Source organism: Musca autumnalis, unplaced genomic scaffold (genome assembly GCF_047663935.1).
Source record: "Musca autumnalis isolate F117 unplaced genomic scaffold, ASM4766393v1 scaffold_2, whole genome shotgun sequence".
Lineage (NCBI taxonomy): Eukaryota > Metazoa > Arthropoda > Insecta > Diptera > Muscidae > Musca > Musca autumnalis.
In genome coordinates, this window is record NW_027411755.1 from 233636738 (window position 1) to 233657738 (window position 21001).

Here is a 21001-nt window from a genome sequence, read left to right on the forward strand (position 1 = left end):
GAGAAAATAGCCTGAAAGAGGCTAACAAACCACTATGACACCGTGTGTAGCGGTTGGAGCGCAAGACAACTCTCGGACGGATCAACCGATTTGGTCCAAAATTTGGCCTTCGTAATATTTTGTCCAAACATAGTTTAAGTTAGAACATAAGCCATATCGGTGCACTTATTCAGGTACCTCCCCCACAAAAGTTCAAAAATGTTCGGAAAAATTGTCGCACAATAACTCTTCAAGGGAGTAAACGATTTGGTCCATACTTTACACATCCTAATATATCTACCAGATATAGATCAGCTTCGAATATGGACTATGTGTGTCCACTCCTTCGGGAACCTATCACACAAAATTACGGATAACTTCACTTTAAGACCTGCTCTCGAACCAATTTGATTTTTTTTTTGCAGCAAATTGCATTCGCTGCCTCAATTACGACGGTAAAAGCTTTTTCAGGGGCAAGTACATACTTCTTTAGAAAACAGCCCCAAAGGTGAGAAACCCCTATGGAAACATATGTATGTAGTGGCTGGGGTGCAGGACAACTAACCGATTAGGTCCAAAATTTGGCATTCCTGATATTTTGTCATACTTTCAGTTCGAAGATAAAAAATACCCGTCCACAACTTCCCCCGTTCCCCCGAATTTTTAAAAAATGTGACTTAAATGGCACGATATCTCTTGAACAAATTTGGTCCAAAATTTGGATCTCGTAATATTTTGTCCAAATTTAGTTTAACTTCTAAAATGGTGGTACCTTAGGGTACCTCCACCCCAAAAGTTCAACATTTGTGTCTAAGTGCAGTTTAAGGTCTGTTCGAAGATCCTTTGGAAATGTATGCCAATGCTGCTCATTTTTGTCCTGCTTACAACGGTATTATGTTTTCGGTGGATAAGTCAATGCTTCCTGGCATAATGTTCCATAACTTATACGATGACCCACTGAAAAGATGGACTATGTCGGTCCTTTAAGTACCTCCTCTGAAACACTTTAGAACTTTAATCCTAATCCATATTTTCGTCGGCAAGGTAAATGGCCACAAAATAATGAAAATACCATAAATTCAGTCGATCTGACCGTAGATTAAAATGTCAATTCACATAGGCTGAGGGTATATCTCTGTAGGCAAAGCCGACTGATACTTTTTTACTTGTTTTAAACAAAATTTCTTCAGATATATAATAAAACTAATTTTTCGATTTTTATACCCTATACCACAATGTGGAAAAGGGTATAATAAGTTTGTTTTCCCAAAAATTCATGTAACGCCGCGAAATATTCGTCGTAGACCCCTCATGTGGTATACCAAACTTCATATCTCGACGAGATAAAGCGATTTAGCGATGTGTGTCCGTCCGTCCGTCCGTCCGTCTGTCCGTCCATTAAAAATTGTAATCAAGCTAGAGGCCGCAATTATGGACCGATTGTCACGAAATTTAGTATGGAGGTCGGGTTTGGACCAGAATAGAACTGATTAGTTTTTGGCGATGATCGTGAAATGTTAAAGGGATGAAATGGACCAAAAACAAAATTTTTGCTCGATTTTGTAGCCGCTCTGTAGGTCGCAATAATAGTCCGATCGGCGCGAAATTTTAAACGTAGTTTTGGTTTGAGATGAAGAAGTAGCGTGCAAGTCAACGGTATGATCGGATAATATTTAGCGGGTTAAATTGATCAAAACTTTTGTGTGAAAATTGGTAAAATTTCTAATGCACATCTTATAACTTTATCCCAAGAAGACGCGTTTCGCCCAAATATGTTTCATATGTTATCTTAATAAAATTGATTATAACATAGTTTAATGTTACATTTTCACATGAGAACAAAATTCTTGCACTTATAGTATTGCATTAGTTACTGTTTTACATTTATTGCTTTAGAACAAATATATGTATGTAGATTATTATTTCAACATGTTATTGTTTTCTTTATTACTTAATAAATGTATACATTTAAATAAAAGTTATCATTTATCAAAAGCTAGCCCGGAAAGCTAGTGCACAGGGATAGTGGTATAGGGTATCACATGGTCGGCCCCGTCCGACTATAGTCTGTTCTTACTTGTTAAATAATACAAAGCAATAATAATTATTGGTCTTCTTCCTGAATAACTTCTTCTTCGGCTCTCGAATTGGTTTTTAAATTGTCATAAAATAATGTTTTATAGGAGACATGAATATCAATATGATATGAATATCAACTTATTGAAATAAAATATCTATGTTATTGGACCATTTGTAGTGAATTTCTAAATGGCTTTACATTTTAGAATCGAATCCACTGAATCCTAAACCATTAAACCATTATGAGTTGTCTAGAAGATTTTTCTGTTTGTCGCTAGGTTCTCTATTAAAGATATGTTTTTAATATAACCTGACATCATCTTTTCCACCGGAAATGGTTCGTTTTTTTGCCGAAATGATTAGACAATGCCAACCATAAGATTTTAAAATACTCCTAAAACATTTTTTCTTTTTCAATGAGACCAAAATCTTGATCGTTTAGTAGGAATGAGGGGCTAGTAGTGGGATTCTCTAACAAATTTTTTTCTTACCCACAAAAATCGGTAAAACTAAAATGCTTAAAAGTCCGCGACCAAAACTTATTTAAATATTTTCATTCGTAAAATAAATAATTTTCCTTTGCAATTAATTGGATTTCAGGTTTTGTTGGGCTTTTGTTTTCAAAATACAAAACACACACATACAAAACGTTCTCTCATAGTTGAAATTGTTCAACTTACAAAAAGAATACGCTCGACGTATTTCGGTAGTTCTCATAAGAATACATGTGTTCTATTTTTCTCACCACACACGCCCTGGGTATACGGGCGTATATAGGTATGGACCTAAAGCAAAAACTGAAAAACAAAATTAATGAAAAAAATAAATATTTGTTGAAATCGTTGAATAGTACTTTGGGTAATAATTCGTGCAAGAAAACTGTACGAAATGATTTATTTTTGTAAGACTTCTTGATATTATTATAACAAATTGCTAATGCATCTACCTTAGTAAATGTACCATTGGTGGCGCGAATATGTTTTCATAGTTCGATTTTTTCATTCTCGAGCAAATACTCGATCGAATCGAATGTCGTAATTAGGCCCAAGGTCATGAATACCAAGACAATAGGTCCATTGCTGTTTTGACTGTTGCCAGCAGAGATTTCATAAAATCTAATGCTATATCTGCATATTTTTCTTTTCTGAGTCCAATAGCGTCCCAGTTCTAGCTGATTTAACTTTTCGCTTCAGGAAATTTCCGAAATTTGAACACCCATAGTTATCTTTATTTATTTTTTATACCCTCCACCATAGCATGGATGTTATATTAAGTTTGTTTCTCCGCTTGTAACGCATTGAAATAGTCATTTGCGACCCTATAAAGCAGCGATGACCACAGAAATACAACCAAAGCGAAGACATGTATGAACGTATGAGTGAAAAAAGCAACAACCACATTATGTTTTTGTTTGTTTTCAATAATTTACACTGTACGTGAGAGAGAGAGGCAAATGCAAAAACAACTCAGTGGGCGCCCTCACTATACGATCTAAGCAAAGAAGCTCGTCCCTGCTATAAAGTATACACAGTGTCGGCCATAACTAAAGCACCCCTCGGTAATTTTTTTTAACATGTTATTTTTTTAAGAAAACAAATTTGAAAATTTTTTTGTATGTTTCTTTTTATTTATTTATAGCTTCGTTTCCGTACTTTTTAATAGGAAAACTCCTAAAAGAGGAACTGCAAAAAAATTGTTCTCACACACGAGTTTCTTGAAAAAAAAACCCAGACCATTATGTTCCGCCTCTATGTTTTACAGCGCCCGTTTTAATTAACCGTTGATAATTTGATCTAAGCCTTACAATCAACCTTTACAATCAACTTATACTCATCAGAAAACAGCACAGTCCTCCATTTTCGGATACCCCAGTTAAGATGGGTCTAGGCGAATTCAAGTCTGGCTTTTTTCATTTTTTGACGATATGAAAGGTGTTTTTCTAGTCGTCGATTGAATAACCCGGCCTATACCGCTCTTCTGTGAATTGTTCCTTTGCTAATTTTTAAATCTAAGCGATTTTGTATTTGATCAGAAGATGCTGTAGCATCACTTTTGGATGAATATGAACAATATCAGGTAATGTTTTAGAATAGCCACTTTATAGCGGTACCTCCCGATGTTCGGTAGTTTGATGGTTTAAGCCACATTCATAATAAATTAGTTGTAATTTGGTACGTGGTGAACCACGTTTAGGTATAGCCCCCATATAACGGTACCGCCCGATTTTAGGTATTTTGAAGTTTTTAGTCACATTTTCAAACTGAATTAGCTATAATTTGAGATTTAGGGTTCCTAGTGATCATCAAACTTCTATTCCAAAAATGATTGGTATAGATCTATGTTTCGGTATAGTCCTCATATAACGGTACCTCCCGATTTGCGGTATTTTGAGGATTTTTGCTATAATTTTTAACTAAACTATCTGTAAATTGACATTTGAGGTTCTGAGTGACTACGAAACTTCTCCGTCAAAAATCGTCAACATAGGTCCATGTTTTGGTATAGCCCCCATATAACGGTACCTCCCAATTTTTGATATTTTGAGGATTTTAGCTAAATTTTTTAACCGAACCAAATTACACATTTGAATTTTTAGGTGCTCACGAAACTTCATCACTAAAAATCGTTAACATCGTCCATGTTTTGGTATAGCTCCCATATTATGGTACCTCCCTATTTTCGGCATTTTGAAGGTCTTTTAAAAGGTTCCGATGACATCAGCATAGTCAGTTTGATTTTTTTGAAAATGAGGGTTAGGCCGTTTTGGCACTGAGCGCCTCATATACCATGTCCCTCTGTCCGTCCATATGTTTAAATTAAAATACACCTCGCAATATTTAAGATACAGATTTATAATTTGGTACAGAACTTTCTATTACTCTTAGGATATTTGGTATTGAGAATGCGCTATATCGGTCGACTAAAATAGTTTCTGTTATGAAAAATCACTTTGCAAAAAAAGGAATTATTTGTGAACATTTTCGTCCGATATTTTTTCACAATTTTCGACATGGATAATCACGGTACTCTAGGTGACGAATCATGGAACTAGGGGTATGACCCCGAAAAATAGCAGCATTAGCCAGAAGATGCTGTAAAAACGTTAATAAACCATGTTTTTATAGGCGTCACAATCGGAGTGGAAAAAGTGCTTCAACAACTGGTTTGAGCGTATGAAAAAGTATATGAATCATGCTGGAGGGTACTTTAGAATTCAATAAGATTATTTTTGATGGTTAATATTCGCGTTTTCAGTATTAGGCCGGAAACTTTTCTAGTTCCCTCGTATAACATATTATCATCAAAACTTTAGGGAAATTTTTGTAGCCTAGAAAAAAAGATTAAATACTAAATTTCAGCCACTTCGGTGAAATAATGAGACTACAACCTTCAAAATACCGATGATCGGGAGGTACCGCTCTATCAAAACGTTGACCTATACCGACAAATTTCTGAGAGAAATTTTTGTAGCCCAGAAAAATATCACAAATTTCTGTGGAATACTCGTATTGAGGCCACAACCTTCAATATACTGAAAATCGGTAGTTAAGTTCTTTGGGGACTATATAAAGGCGTGGACCTATACCAACAAATGGAACGTATTTGGTCTTACCAAATTCCAGCCATTTCGGTGGATTAATGTGGCCACAACCTTCAAAATATAGAAAATCGGGATGAACCGTTCCATGGGGGCTATATGAAGGCGTGGACCTATACCAACAAATTTCTGGGGTAAAGTTGTATGCCCCCAACGAAGACTAACTACAAAATTTCAGCCATTTCGGTGTGATAATGAGGCTAAAACCTTCAAATACCGAAAATCGGGAGATATCGTCCTATGGGGGCTATATCAGAACGTGGACCTATGTAAACATTTTATGGTAGAAATGTTTCTTAGCGTTTGGAAACACAAAATACAAAGTAACAACCGATTCTGTGGTCAAATGGGACTAATACATTCAAAATATCTTAAAGTGACGCATATAGTACCCGTATGGGGCGTTATAAGGGGGCTATACCAAAAGTTGGACCTATATAAACAAACTTTGGTAGAAATGTTTTTTAGCATCTGAAGACACAAAATACCAAATTACAATCAAATCGGTGGTAAAATGGGACAAATATTTTAAGATTTGCTTAAAAAGACGACGCGTCAGGCGTCACTATGTGTGGGGGCTATATGAAAACGTGGACCTACCCGCTTTCAATACCAAAAGTCCTACGAACATATAATAGATTTTACCAAAATGTCATCCATCTACTTCAATCTGTTCAGACGATAGAGTGATTTCCACAAACGGCCAGACGGACGGACATGGCTATATCGATGTAGAATGGCACGCTGATCAAGAATATATATAGTTTGTGGGGTCTATAATGATTATTTCGAATAGTTACAAACGGAATGACAAACTTAATATAGGATGTAAAAACTTATGCTGTAGGATGTAAAAAGTAGGTGTAGGAGTAGGCATGGTCAATTTTTCTTTCCCTATGATGGACTACGATGTACATCTAAACAAAAAAATTATCCAATTTTACTGAAATTTGTTACATTCAATTTGAAAATTAATTCATTATCAGTTCATTTTTGTTTTTTTTTTTTTTTTGTTTGAAATAATTAATTATGATAAGCATTTATCCTAAGCTCTCGAAATTAATTATTCTTGTAACACAACACTCTGGCATTGTGTTTCTTTTCTTAAACACCTTATTCTAGCTGACTCTGGCCAGTGGACATACTGGCTGCACAGTAAAATCCACAGTGTTGTAAAGTCAATTAGTTATCAGAGAGTGGTAAGCACCACCGTGGACAAATATTGATTTATGGGAAACTGTTACAAATTAAACTGGAATACAAAAACGAAAACATGAAAAACACTTTTCGAATAAAATTTAAGACCATAAAGAAATGACGAAAATGGGTGGGGAAAATTTTTAGTATTTAGCCAAAGAGGAGTGTTGGTTGCTTAGTCGGTCGCCTTATGGCGTTAATGCACTTCTTTGTTGCTTTTCTTTATGAAAATAACAATAACATGTCTCCCAGTCCCCCTCGAATGTTCTTCGTCAATAGTAGCTTATAGACTGGTAACAATATATAGACCATAAATCACATTGCTTACAGACGACTGGACGATCTCCAGCTTTCCTGTTGACCGCCACCACTGCCACCAACCTAACAACCCAAACTATTACCAATGACAAAGACCACTTTCGTTTGATGGTGTCAAATAACAGTTGTTGTTCTTGTTGTTGTGTTTTCGTCTTGTATCACCACGAATGTGTGTTAAAAGTGTAAAAGCTACAACCTCAACCAAAAACGGAAGTTAAGGGTTTGGTCTAATAAAACAAGATTAAAAATTAGAATTAATATTCGTTAGAGTGTGCTGGCGCTGCCGATTTGGCTTCTGCTGGCTGCCACTGATATTTTCTTTTAACTCGTTAAGAGGTTAATGCCATTTAGAAATTGATAGCCCGCGTATTTCATTTCATTGGAAACTGGGTGGGTAGGTCTCATTAGAAATAAGAGAAGAAGTATTATGTCGAATGTGAATGCTGCTGAGTCAGTATGGGGTGGGGTTTTTATGTCGTCTTAACACGCAATTGATTAATTTAACGCAAGGCTTTCGGTAACTTTTATTATTGATGTTAATATTTATTAAAATTATAGACGAATATTAAGGAATTTTTGCTTTTTTAGAGGGTTTGGGTGAGTTGTCAAATGTCAATACCGTGAAACATGGAAGATATTCTTAGCATAAAAACATTTTTGGTTTGACATTCGTCTATTAACCCTTGTGTAACTACCCCTCCTTAGGTAATGGGTAAATACTTTTCCATATATCATGTTTGCATTAATTTTTTTTAAAAATTCTATCACATAATAAAACCACCAATCTTATGACTTCTTCACATTTGCATAAATTTGATAAAATACCAGTCGCGCCGATTACTATGGAATTACTAATTTGTAACAACCCAATAATATACAAATTTTCTTTGATCTGTCTGAGTGATGAAGAAACTACAATTTTTGAAAATTACAACCAGTTCTCAAAATATTCAAATAAATTATTAAATGTCCAACAGATGTCAGTTGGTAAAAATTGTCTCACAGCCAGTCCGATCTTTGTGAATTGAGTTCAACGATAACTTAGGACACCAAAGATCAATTTACATAGTTAAAGAAGCGGCCGGTAGGTGCACTAAGGGAGTAGACATTTCAAAATTGAGAAGCCACAAAATAAAAAAAAATATATGAATGTTGTTTTTGTTGTCCAACATTTAAATAAAACCACAATTGAATTGATAACAAACAAATTACTATTTACATACCAACGATTTCATAAAGAAAATACTTCACGCTGCTGGTGACGATGATGATTGGTGTATTCTGATAGTGGATAGCTCCTCCAACTTTATGCTATGCTGATTGTTGGTTGATGTCGATGATGTTTATGTTGATGGCAAATAATTGTTTTGTTGGCCTCGCTTGAATTAATTTTTGTTCATTTATGAGAGCAAATTGATCAACATCATCAGGGTGGAATTTTTATTATATGTTGATTTTATTTTTTATTTTACACAACAATCGATAAATGACTAATTTAACTAATTTTAAATTGTTTAACCAAAAAGTGTATCACATAAAATCCATGGACCATATGATGATGGTTTATTAGATCATCCCATAAAACTTGACTATGTTACGCTTTTGAAGAAGCGTAAAATCATAAAATTTATCAACACATCACTAACGGGAAGAAGAGGGAAAGATTTTAACAAAACTTTTCCTCACAGCATGCCGCCGTTGACATACATACATATATTTGTAATTAAAGTTTTGTTTAACCTGGGGTGTCACCTATTTTCTCTGCAGGTGGGTATTATTTTCATAATTAGAAACATATCGATAAAAATCACTTGGAATACATGCTGATGGTGTTACACACCGTGAAATTGTTGAAGAATACAGTTTCTCTAGAAATGCTTTTCTTTTAACATCCGTCCCCCAGAAGTATTTCTAAAACAATTTTATTCAGATTTTATAATTATAATAATCACTATTTCTATATTTTATTACTCAAAAAAATTTAATTCGCCCAACGTGGGGCTCGAACCCACGACCCTGAGATTAAGAGTCTCATGCTCTACCGACTGAGCTAGCCGGGCATGTAGCATGGCAGAAATTTAAATGTAACTTCTTAAAATAGACCAGCTGAATCACGAATAGTGATCAAAAATTTCTAGAAGAACTCTTATAGAGATTTATAAGTAAGAACGACGTTATGTTCGGCCTATAAAGATGTGGTTCGTTTTGCTTCTATTGTTTTTGTCTTTCCTCCCCTCAATCGTATCTACTCGCACATTGACTCTCCAACTAACAAGTTTTTCCGAAGGCTCTGATTTCCGAATTTTTCTGAATATTTTTTTAGAAATTTGGCGATTTCTCTAAAATTTTCCTAGAAATTGTACCGATTTTCTATAAGTTTTTGTTTTTAGAATCTGAACATTTTCCAAAGAATCTTATAATCGTCATTCCGATTTCTCATAGATTTTCTAAGGGATTTTTTTGTTCGGTTGTTGTCGAAAAACAAAATGACTGGTTCACATATACAATTTTTAATTCTTTTTAATATAAATGTAACATATAATAACTGAAGCTAGTGTTGATAGCTTCAATATACTCGTGTTAGAACTTTATCCGATTTTTTTTCAGAAAATCTAAACTTTTCTTCGATTTTTTCCAGAATTTCTTTCAGAATTCGGACCGATTTTCTGAAGAAAATCTAAATTTTTCACCGATTTATTCCGCATTCGGACCGAATTCTTCCAGAAAATCTAATTTTTTCACCGAATTTTCTAAGAATTTACTTCCGAATTCGGACAAAATTCGTCGCGAAACTCTAATATTTTTTAAGAATTTCTTTAGAAAATTCTTTCCGGGTTCGGTGACCACGTCCATACAACTTTCGTACCGAATTCGCCATCAGAATCGGAAATTTGTTTTTGAACTTTTTATAGTCAGTCTAAAAATGTTGTTTTTGTCTGAAAGAGAGTGATAAAAATATTTTTTTTATTTTTTATTTCTTTTAATTCCCTCTTTTGTTTTTATCTTTGACTTTTTGTTTTGACACAAGTTCTTTCTCAGTTATGTTTCCCTGTTGTTCCTCTTTTGGTATGTCGAGTCTATCAAAACTAGCTTCTATAATGGTACGCGAAAGCGTAATTATTTCGATTTAAATGAGAATATGAGAATTATTTGGGTCGAAAACACACTATTGAACATTCAACGTTTTCAACTGGTTGATCTCTAGATGACTTTTCAACTATGTTATAGTTGGTTGTAGAAAAATTGCTTTGTAACCGACTATTTTCAAACTGGTTAATAACTAGTTAAAAAGTAGTACAGAGATAGTCACCTGTCCATTTTTTAGTTTTCAATCTGGTTGATCTATAGATGACTTTTCAACCAATTTGTAGTTGTAGAATAATGCATTTATAACTATTTTGTAAACCGGTTAAGAAAAGTCCCGCAGGGAAGCTAAACGCTGTACGCTAAAAAACCACCACTAACACACTTACAAACCAAACACGTTTAGATGTTGTTTGTTGTCGGATAACAAACACTATATCAATCATATATAGTTCGCATATACAATTTTTTAATTTCTTTAATATAAATGCAACATCTAATAACTCAAGCTATAGCTGATGGACTCAATACGTATGTAAATGTGATTTACATTGTTCTGCTTTACAAGATAGAAAAATCATTAGGAAAAAAGATTTAAAGAACAACCCAGCAAACCAAATGTCTGATGTCCGACACGTCTGAACAATTTCGGAAGCAAAGTCGTTCAGATTTCGTTCCGATTTCTAAACGATTTTTCGGATAGGAAATAGTTCAGATTTTGTACCGATTTCGGAACGAATGTCGGAAAGAAATTTCCTATCTGAATTTCCCAAGGATTTTTTTCAGATTTCGTTACGAAATCGGACCGAAATCGATCCGAAGTCGCTAAGACATTTCGTTCCGAAATTATGTCAACCACTTCATACAACTTTCGTTAAGATATCGTTACGATTTCGGATCAGCAGTGCGATTCTGTAACTTTTTTTAATAACGAACCGACATCGGTAGTTAACGAAAATATTCGGTTGAGTTAACGAATGTGCTATTCTGTAACTTTATGTTACCGATTGTATAAATCGGTAGCACATACCGAAGAATATCGATAGAAAGACAAATTGTCAAAATTATAATTTAATATTTATTATTGTATTTTTAAGTTTAAAATGCTATTTCTTCGCAACTACAGAAGACAAAACGCGTAAAGAAGAAAACATATCTTTTTTTAGAAGGTTTGTACCTACAATGAGTGCTTGCAAGTATCCCAACAATGCGTTTCCCAAGGGTAACTTCAACGACAAGGTTGTATGTAAGTACTTCTAGGAGATAAATGAACAATACATACATCTCATAGATTTTGGTGTTTTTTTCCAGAATATTTTGCATTAATCTCCACGTAAAGGGATCACAATGCAAATTACAGAATATCTCCGATTTATGTGTTTTATGTGGACAGGAACTTGTCTTGTGAACCAACAAATTTGCCTGCAGTCTCAGGAAGTATACACCGTCTGTGTTGTAGTGAAAGAAGATGCATTATATGTATATGTTTAATAGATGTATGTAATCAGAATCGATGGTCAAAAGGTCATGTGTGTGTGATATAAAAATATAAATGTAGAATCCTATATGTATGTATTTAAAGCGCTGTTTTATTTTTTCTAATTACAAAGGTAGGGTCATATTTTAGATTGTGGCACTTTGAAAGGAAATTCTGAATAGCACAATAAAAAGAAGAAATAGATGAAGATTGAGGTTTAAAATATAACATGACTTAAGCCTGCGCCTTCAGTGATGTTCGTGGATCGAAATTACCGTCATTTGAGTTTATATTTTCACATCTTCATCTCACGCCCACATTAAACAGAATTTCTGATAGTGGAGAGTATGAAAAGTTCGGAAATCCGAACTTATACGCCATTTTAGCATTCTTTTTGCTAGTGATGCTGAGTTTAAATCTATCAGATTACCACAGAACAAAGTAGGTTATAGGAACACTATACACGTTTTGGCCTCAATACGGCATTGAAGCCAACGACAGCCTCCTAAAAAGATTGTGTTAAAAGTGCCGCACTTGAGTGCCTTTAAAACTTTAACTAACGTTTTCCCACTTTAAAAATAAAGACAAATATTAGCGTAGCCTTGATATGTATTGTAAAATGGGCTTCGGCAGTACCGATTTGATTGATTCTACATAAAGACCGTCCAAGGGAAAGTTACGAGTTTATCGAAGATCTAAAAAATTCCCTTTGACGATCTTTATGTATCCTCAATAAAATCGGCGCTGGCGAAAGAGCAACAGTGGCGGAGCTGCCCCATGTATCCTACATAGTTAACTCAATAAGGCGGAATTTATCTTGTATACCCTTCTTATTAACATAACATATGTTCAAATAAAAACGTCTTTTTAGAAGAAATCGGCTAAATATTGCAATCATGTACTGTCGTTAAGATATAACGACTACTTTTTTTTGGTTGTTAACTTAACAATAATTTTCGGTAATTAACGACAAAATTTACCGACAAAAATCGTTAAAATTTGTTACAGAATAGCACTTACCGAAAATTATCGTTAACTACCGACATTCGTCGTTAATTCTGTCGTTAAGGAGTTACAGAATCGCACTACAGATATCGGACGTATCGTCCGAATTTTGTTCCGATTTCGTTACGATGCGGTACGATTGGTTTGCTGGGAAAATAATAAACAATTGTATCGGCGAAAAAATATAAAAAAACAAAATTTTTATAGAAAAAATAACTTCATAAAAATATAAACAGTATTTTGAATATAAGTAAAATTTTTCTTGCTTTAAAGAAAGTTATTTTGAAATGAATGAATTGGTTCATATTTTGCAAAATAGAATAGAGACCCATATATTCCACGTTTGTGTTTCATTCAAAAAATAAAACAGTATTTATTGCTTTATGAATTATGCAGGTTCATAAAATGCAAAAATCTGAAAATTGGAAACAACTTTTGGACACTATTCATAAACTGAATGATTTTTTCCTGGATAAAATCTAGAATACAGAAAGCTGTACAATGTTTTTCTTCCTCCTGAAAAATTTCTAAAAATAGACTTACGACCCTTTCATGTGTAGCAGACAATATATAACCAATATTTGGATTTTCTCTTGGAAGGATATTACTTGAGCTCCATCTGCAAAATGTTCTCCTGCGTTCATCGCAGTCCATGCACAATCGGCTGAGTTAGCCGGGCCTTGAAGGAGTGTGTTTGATAAGGGTATTCTCAACTTTCAACAATTTCGCATAAAACGCTAGGGCTCCGTGTGTGCCATCGCAGAACCCCAATATATTCTCATCACCCTTCTCTCCTTGATCTTAGGAGCTTATTTTACCATTTTTGTATGATCAATTTTATCCAAATACGCAGCATTCGTAAATTCTTTTTTTCCAATCACTAATTGAAGAATATTAACGTTCCCTTTACAAAATTTTATTCTGCGCCCAACGTGGGGCTCGAACCCACGACCCTGAGATTAAGAGTCTCATGCTCTACCGACTGAGCTAGCCGGGCAATGTAAAGGAACACGCTGATATCTTAATGTGCTTATTTCACCTATTGTTAATTTTAGATCCATATGCTTCATGTTAAGGATCTTTGTATTGCAAAGATATAGAGGTTTTGTTATTTCCAGTAGACTTTACTGTGTTGGTACCAAGTTTATACCAAATATTCAAAAAATCTTTAAGTTCGCAATATGTTTCAAACTGTACCCAGCAGTTACAGGCCCATTGTCTCTTCATTCGTTTCGCTATGTCTTTAAATAGCTTTTTTGTAGCCTGTCTTCAATAAAAATACAATCTGATGTTTTACAAAGGGAGTCATAATAGAAACCATTCTGTTTTCATAGTAATAGGTACTCTATTACCCTTAACATTTATTACTTTATTTTCTTAAAATTCTAAAACGTTTTGAATCAACATTTTTGAATTTTTCATTTATTATTAATTCATGTTCGTTTTTTATTACAAATATCAAAATATGGAATTATGATTTCAAAAAAGTTAAAAAGTATGTCTGCCCGTTTTACATTTTAAAACATCGAACGTGAGAACATAACAATTATGGACACTATAAAAAACTGTTCGAAACTATAAAAATTTGAATTTTGTTCTAAATATAATTTGATCGATACAAAAAGATCTAAGAATGTTGCCCCCAAAAAATCATTTAAATTCTTTAGATGTTTCTAGCTATCTCATAGAATATTTGTTAGTGATAACAACAAAAAACGTGTACAAATAAATCTGGCACGTAAAAAGATCACGTTTATTATGCTCATACATACAAATAGTTTTACTGACTATCGACACATTTATGTTGGGGTGACTTCTGTGAAGTGATCGCAGAACGCACAAGCAACATAAAACGGCACTGCTGTGAATACTGAACAACGCACATAAGAATTATTTCTTTTTTCATGATCTTTACAGCGTTGTTCTTTATAATTCTATTTATAGACATTGTGCTGATTATAAGATGTGTGTTGAACGAAAATCACATGCCCGGCTAGCTCAGTCGGTAGAGCATGAGACTCTTAATCTCAGGGTCGTGGGTTCGAGCCCCACGTTGGGCGCAGTTATCTTTTTTTAAATAATTAACAAAAAAAGTTTTAATAGTGCTGTTGAGGAGTAGTTTTCAGTCCAAGTATTCTATATTGAACCTCTCCATAAAGATTATTTATAACAAAAAGTATATATTCATATATAATATGAATTCTCCCACAAAATAGTCCCTATACTAGTATGACTAATTTGAATGCTAAATCTGATACGATCACATTTTATAGGAGATTTTAAAGATTTGTGGAAAAAGAGACCAACAAAACCACCCTTTAATAACTCACACGAGGATTAATTTGTTAAGAAAACAAGTTAAAAAGTGTCAGTCGGCTTTGCTGACAGATATATATCCTCAGCCAATGTGAAGTGAAACTTTTACCTACGGACAGATCGAATATGTTTAAGGTCTATTCAGAATTTTGTGCCCCAATTTGGACACTTGAACTTGCCGACAAAAATGTTGATTTGGAATTAACGGCACTTTTGTGGGGAGGTACCATTAGGGAGGCCATTTTAGAAGTTAAACTAAATTTTGACAAAATAGTAGGAGATCCAAAGTTTGGACCAAATTGGTTGCCCCAATCGTGATATCGTCCTAGAGTTTTAGTGACAATTTTTAAATATTGGGGAGAAGTACCGGAAGCTGTGGACCGGTATTGCCCCATGAAACAAAGTTTGGATACAATATTATCGTGCTCTCCGACCGCCACATACACGCAGAGAAGAGATATTGTAGGAGCAATCATATTCTCAGAGCAAAATAGTGTATTTTAAAAATGTGAAAATGTATGTGTTATTTTTCACACACGCCCGATCATATCATTACCCTGTCCAATATAATATCGAAAACCAATAGGACAAATATTGATTGAACTTTATTTATGGGAAACTATTTTATTACAAAAATGCATTATTTCGATGCGTTACCAATTTTTGGGCAAAACTAACTTTTAATACCCTCCCCACATAGTGGGGATTATGTATTATTATACCCTACACCACACAGTGGTAAGGGGTATTATGTCTTTGTGCATTTGTATGTAACATGCAAAAGGAAACGAAATAGACCCACAGTTCCTTTTGGGGATATACATATAATCACTTTCTGAGTCGATTTATGCGTGTCCGTCCGTCTGTCTGTCCATGTATTTTTGTTCGCAACATAAAGGTCGCACTTTTTGTCCGATTCAGCTGAAAATTGGGGACTACAACTTTTTTAGCCATAACGCTATTGCTTTTGGTGAAAATCGGTTCAGATTTAGATATAGCTCCCATATATATTTTCGGCCGATTTCACGTATTTCCTGTACCACACACGCTATATATGTCCGATTTCGATGAAATTGGGAATGTGTGACCAAATTCAGTCTAGAAATAAATGAGCCAAATTATATCGAAATCGGTTCCGATTTGTATATAGCTCCCATATATATTTTTGGCCGATTTCACGTATTTTCTGTACCAAACACGCTATATATTTCCGATTTCGATGAAATTTGGAATGTGTGACCAAATTCAGTCTAGAAATAAATGTGCCAAATTATATAGAAATCGGTTCTGATTTGGATATAGCTCCCATATATATTTTCGGCCGATTTCACGTATTTTCTGTAGCAAACGCGCTATATATTTCCGATTTCGATGAAATTTGGAATGTGTGACTGAATTCAGTCTAGAAATAAATGAGCCAAAGTATATCGAAATCGGTTCCGATTTGGATATTGCTCCCATATATATTTTCGGCCGATTTCACGTATATTTTGTACCTCATACGCTATATATGTCCGATTTCGATGAAATTTGGAATGTGTGACTGAATTCGGTCTAGAAATAAATGTGCGAACTTATATCGAAATCGGTTCTGATTTGGATATAGCTCCCATATATATTTTCGCCCGATTTCACGTATTTGCTGCACCAAACCCGCTATATACGTCCGATTTTGATGAAATTTGGAATGTATGACTGAATTCGGTCTAGAAATAAGTGTCCCAAATAATATCGAAATCGGTTCAGATTTGGATATAGCTTCCATATATATTTTCGGCCGATTTCACGTATTTTCTGTACCAAACACGCTATATAGTTCCGATTTCGATGAAGTTTGGAATGTATGACGGAATTCGGTCTGGAAATAAATGTGCCAAATTATATCGAAATCTTTTAAGATCTGTATATAGCTCCGTTTTATATTTTACATATTCACAGTGATGTAGGGTATCATATAGTCGGCCCTGCCCGACTTTGAACCTTTCCTTACTGGTTTTTATATATTATAGTTTATACAAAAGTGTTGGTTCATTTAACCGTTAAATATTATACGATGATTATGGTAACTTGCATGCTTCTTCTTTGACTTAAATCCAAACCTTACTTAAAATTTCACGCCGATTAGACTATCATTGCGACCTACAGAGGCGGTACAAAATCGAATAAAAGTTTTGTTTTTGTACAATTTTATCCCCTTAATGATTGACGATCATCACCAAAAACTAATAGAAATACTCTGGTCGGAGATTCAAACAAAATTTCGTAACGATTGGTCCATAATCGTGATGCCATGAGTTTGATTACAATTTTTAATGGATTGACGGACCGTCGCACACTGGTCGAAACCACTGATCTAGCGGCGCAAAAGTCAAAAAATCGAACTATAAAATTGCGAAATAAAGGATGTTTTTTTAAGCTAGATAGAACTTTTTTTTTATTTGTTTCAGTATACTCTGACAAATCATCATGAATAGACTCACGCTTGAACAACGAAATTATCCAAATTTACTTTGAAAATCAGTCGTCGATTCGCGCAACTTATAGACGTTGTTTTATCGCACAATTGTGTTCAGCGATGAGGCGCATTTTTGGCTTAACGGGTTTGTTAATAAGCAAAATTGCCGCATATGGAGTGAGACCAATCCACAAGAGACCCTACAGGCTCCATTACATCCAGAAAAATGCACCGTATGGTGCGGTTTTCACGCTGGTGGCATCATCGGACCTTATTTCTTCAAAAAGGAGGGCGGGGCTCGCGTTACGGTCAAGGGAGATCGTTACCGCACCATGATCAATAATTTTTTGTTTGATAATATGGATGGCATTGATCCGGAGGAGATGTGGTTTCAACAGGATGGCGCTACGTGCCATACGGCGAACGCAACCATCGACTTATTAAATCAAAATTTGGCGATAAGTTGATTTCGAGAAGTGGACCTGTCAATTGGCCTCCAAAGTCGTGCGATTTGACACCTCTCGATTATTTCCTGTGGGGCTACGTGAAGTCACTGGTTTATGCTGATAAACCAGCAACAATTGATGCCTTGGAGGCCAGCATTGTTCGTGTTATTCGAGACATACGGCCAGCAGTGCTCGAAAAAGTGGCCAAAAATTGGACGTCCAGAATTCACTTCGTCAAAAAACAGCCGCGGTGCCCATGTGCCCGAAATCATTTTTAAATGTTAATGTCACGTATTGATCTGTCGAATAAAAAAAAATTTGATTACAATTTAATTATTTGTGTTATTTTTTACAATTTCAAGTTCTATCGGGCTTAAAAAAACACCCTTTATGTTCCATTGTATCGATTACAGACATTTCGCAGACAAAGATTTTGTTTTTTAATTTTTGTTGTTGTAAATATTCACTTAGTTATTTACTATCAAATGCAAGAGTTTTTGTTGCATGAGATTTTAAAAAATTGTTGAAAAAAATTAGCTTCATATTTGTTTAAATGTTTAATGCATTCGTAATGAAACTGGACAAGATTTATATTCAATTAATATCAGAGGGTGAGATTTAAATTAAAAAATTTAATTTGGGGTCTGGACGTACTTAGTTATAAAGCAATAAATTTTCAAAAAATTCAATTTTTTTGTGTTTTTATGGGTTGTACGCGCTTGTTCCATAGAGTGCAACTTGTAAACTTAGCCGAACTTAGGTTCGATTATTTTTTGGGGAAAGAAATTGGACTCTCTGGATACGGAATAACCACATTTGGGCTGCAAATATTTACAAATCTTTTGATGACTGCACTTTTAAAAAAGGGATTTTGCATGAAATTCATAAAAATTTAGCTGTGCATTTGTATGGGAGCTAAATCAAAATATGGACCTATCTTGTGAAATGTTTGCAAGGAGGATTTCTACCCCCGGAGACACTATAATACCATATTATAGCTAAATATGTTATTAACTATGGGATAACAAGTAAAAATTCAACGAATCGGGGGTACCATAAAAGGGGCTACATCGAAACATAAATCCGTGTTGAAAATGTTTTGTTAAAAGATTTTATATGCAGTGAGAACACGGAATGCAAAATTACAGCCAAGTTGGTTTAAAAATGTGGTTATGATATTCAAAATACCTTAAATTGGGAGGTACGGTTACATGGGGGCTATATCAAAACGTGCACCTATGTCCATAATTTTTGGTGAAATTATTTTTTGACCACTAGGAACCCGAAGTACCAAATTACAGGTAATTTGCTACGAAATTGTGGCTTAAATCCTCAAAATACCGAAAATCTTAAGGTACCGTTATATGGGGGCTATACCAAAACATCAGCCGATATTGTCCATATTTGGCCCATTATTACCCACAGGTACAAGCTGAGTTTGTGCCAAATTTCATTGACGTATCTCAATACGTTTGCAAGTTATTAATTTCGCGCCGCTAGACCAGTGCTTTCGACCACCGTGCGTCGGACACATCAAATCTCAATGGCATAAGGGGGATAGTTCTGTTATTTTTGTTTTGAATCCAAGGACTACTTTCACATGCCCGGCTAGCTCAGTCGGTAGAGCATGAGACTCTTAATCTCAGGGTCGTGGGTTCGAGCCCCACGTTGGGCGCATACATTTTTTAATTCAAGTCTTAGAGGTTATGTGGATCACATTCTGTTTACGAAGTGCTGATGAAAATTGTGTTCTTCTCAAGGCAATAGAGATAGGAGCTAAACACCGGTGTTATTTGTTTCCAAGGATGTCCACGTGAGGTGGCCTAGTGACGGTTTCGATGTTTGACTATCTTTTGAAGGAATGGATAAGCCACATAGTTAATTGAAGAATTAATTGAAGATTTACACCCATTATTAAAAGTTTTCTTTTCTTATTGGTTGGATTTTTGTTATTGTTTTGGACTTTGATCAAGTATAATTGAAGGACTAACTTTTGAAATCAGATCAAGTTCTAAAAAGGACTATGCCTCACGTCTTTGTCACCGTGAAGTCCATTAGCCTTAACTTAGTATTCCTACAGTTGTTGCATAGATATCTCCCTTACCGGCAAACTAATTTTTAACAACGCCAATAAGTAACATTTGTAAAAATATGACAAGAATACAACCTACAATGTTATTTTTTCTAATATGAAAGTTTTTAGAATTTGTCAGTGAATTTCAATCCAAATTTTAATACATTTTTACCCCTGCGAACATGTTTAATAAAAACAAGTTTACAATTAACATTTACATATTCAATGCTCCATACCCCTGTCGAATGATAGTTGTGCAGCATTTTCAAATGCATTTCAATGTTAAAATGATGTACAAATTTGTTCCCATTTGCAATAAGCAAAAACAATAACAAACCAAAAAACTTTTTATACATTTGTACAATATTCGTCATATGTAAAATGTAGCAAAAAGGTCAATCAATATTCATACAACCGAAGCGTATCCCCCGCAGCCTATGAAAAAAATAACAAAAAAGTTCTCTTTTTAAAGACCAATGGACTGTAAAATATGAGATCAACATTGTTGTTTTTTTTCTGCTTCTTCATCATCCAGTGCTATCAATAAAGAATTTGCAAAAGAACATAGAGAACATGAAACTGACAATGTGAATGGTGTTTTATTTTCTGAGATATTTTTTGTGTGTTGAAAAAAAAAACACTTCTGAATGCATTTTATTTGTATATTTGCTTATTGTTGACTATGGTGGTGTTTGTGATGGTAGTTGTAGTAGTATTTTTTTCTGCCCCCACACCTACTCATATATCATAGTATTTTTTCCCCAACATTTTGTTTTTGCATAAATGATATACTCTGGTCTTTAGTTCCGCCAGCCAAGGCTGTCCAACAGCATAACCAAACCTCCTAGTCCATTCATTGTTTTTGTCCTTTTGACCATGATTTCCTTTTAAAGTAACATCTCTGTCTGTCTGCTGGCTTGTCTTTTTTCTATTACATGTCGAATATGTTATGTTAGTGTTTTTGTGTTAGTTT

General features: G+C 34.5%; 1 protein-coding gene and 4 non-coding genes across 14 annotated transcripts in view; 3 read left to right on the forward strand and 2 right to left on the reverse strand.

Moving 5' to 3' along the window:
* Positions 1–21001, forward strand: part of CadN (neural cadherin) — a 792724-nt gene that overhangs the window by 107858 nt on the left and 663865 nt on the right. The window lies entirely within an intron of this gene.
* Positions 9159–9231, reverse strand: TRNAK-CUU (transfer RNA lysine (anticodon CUU)). The gene has a single exon. It is a non-coding gene; the product is annotated as a tRNA-Lys (tRNA).
* On the reverse strand, positions 13662–13734 carry TRNAK-CUU (transfer RNA lysine (anticodon CUU)). Its single transcript has one exon. It is a non-coding gene; the product is annotated as a tRNA-Lys (tRNA).
* Positions 14725–14797, forward strand: TRNAK-CUU (transfer RNA lysine (anticodon CUU)). Its single transcript has one exon. It is a non-coding gene; the product is annotated as a tRNA-Lys (tRNA).
* On the forward strand, positions 19557–19629 carry TRNAK-CUU (transfer RNA lysine (anticodon CUU)). The gene has a single exon. It is a non-coding gene; the product is annotated as a tRNA-Lys (tRNA).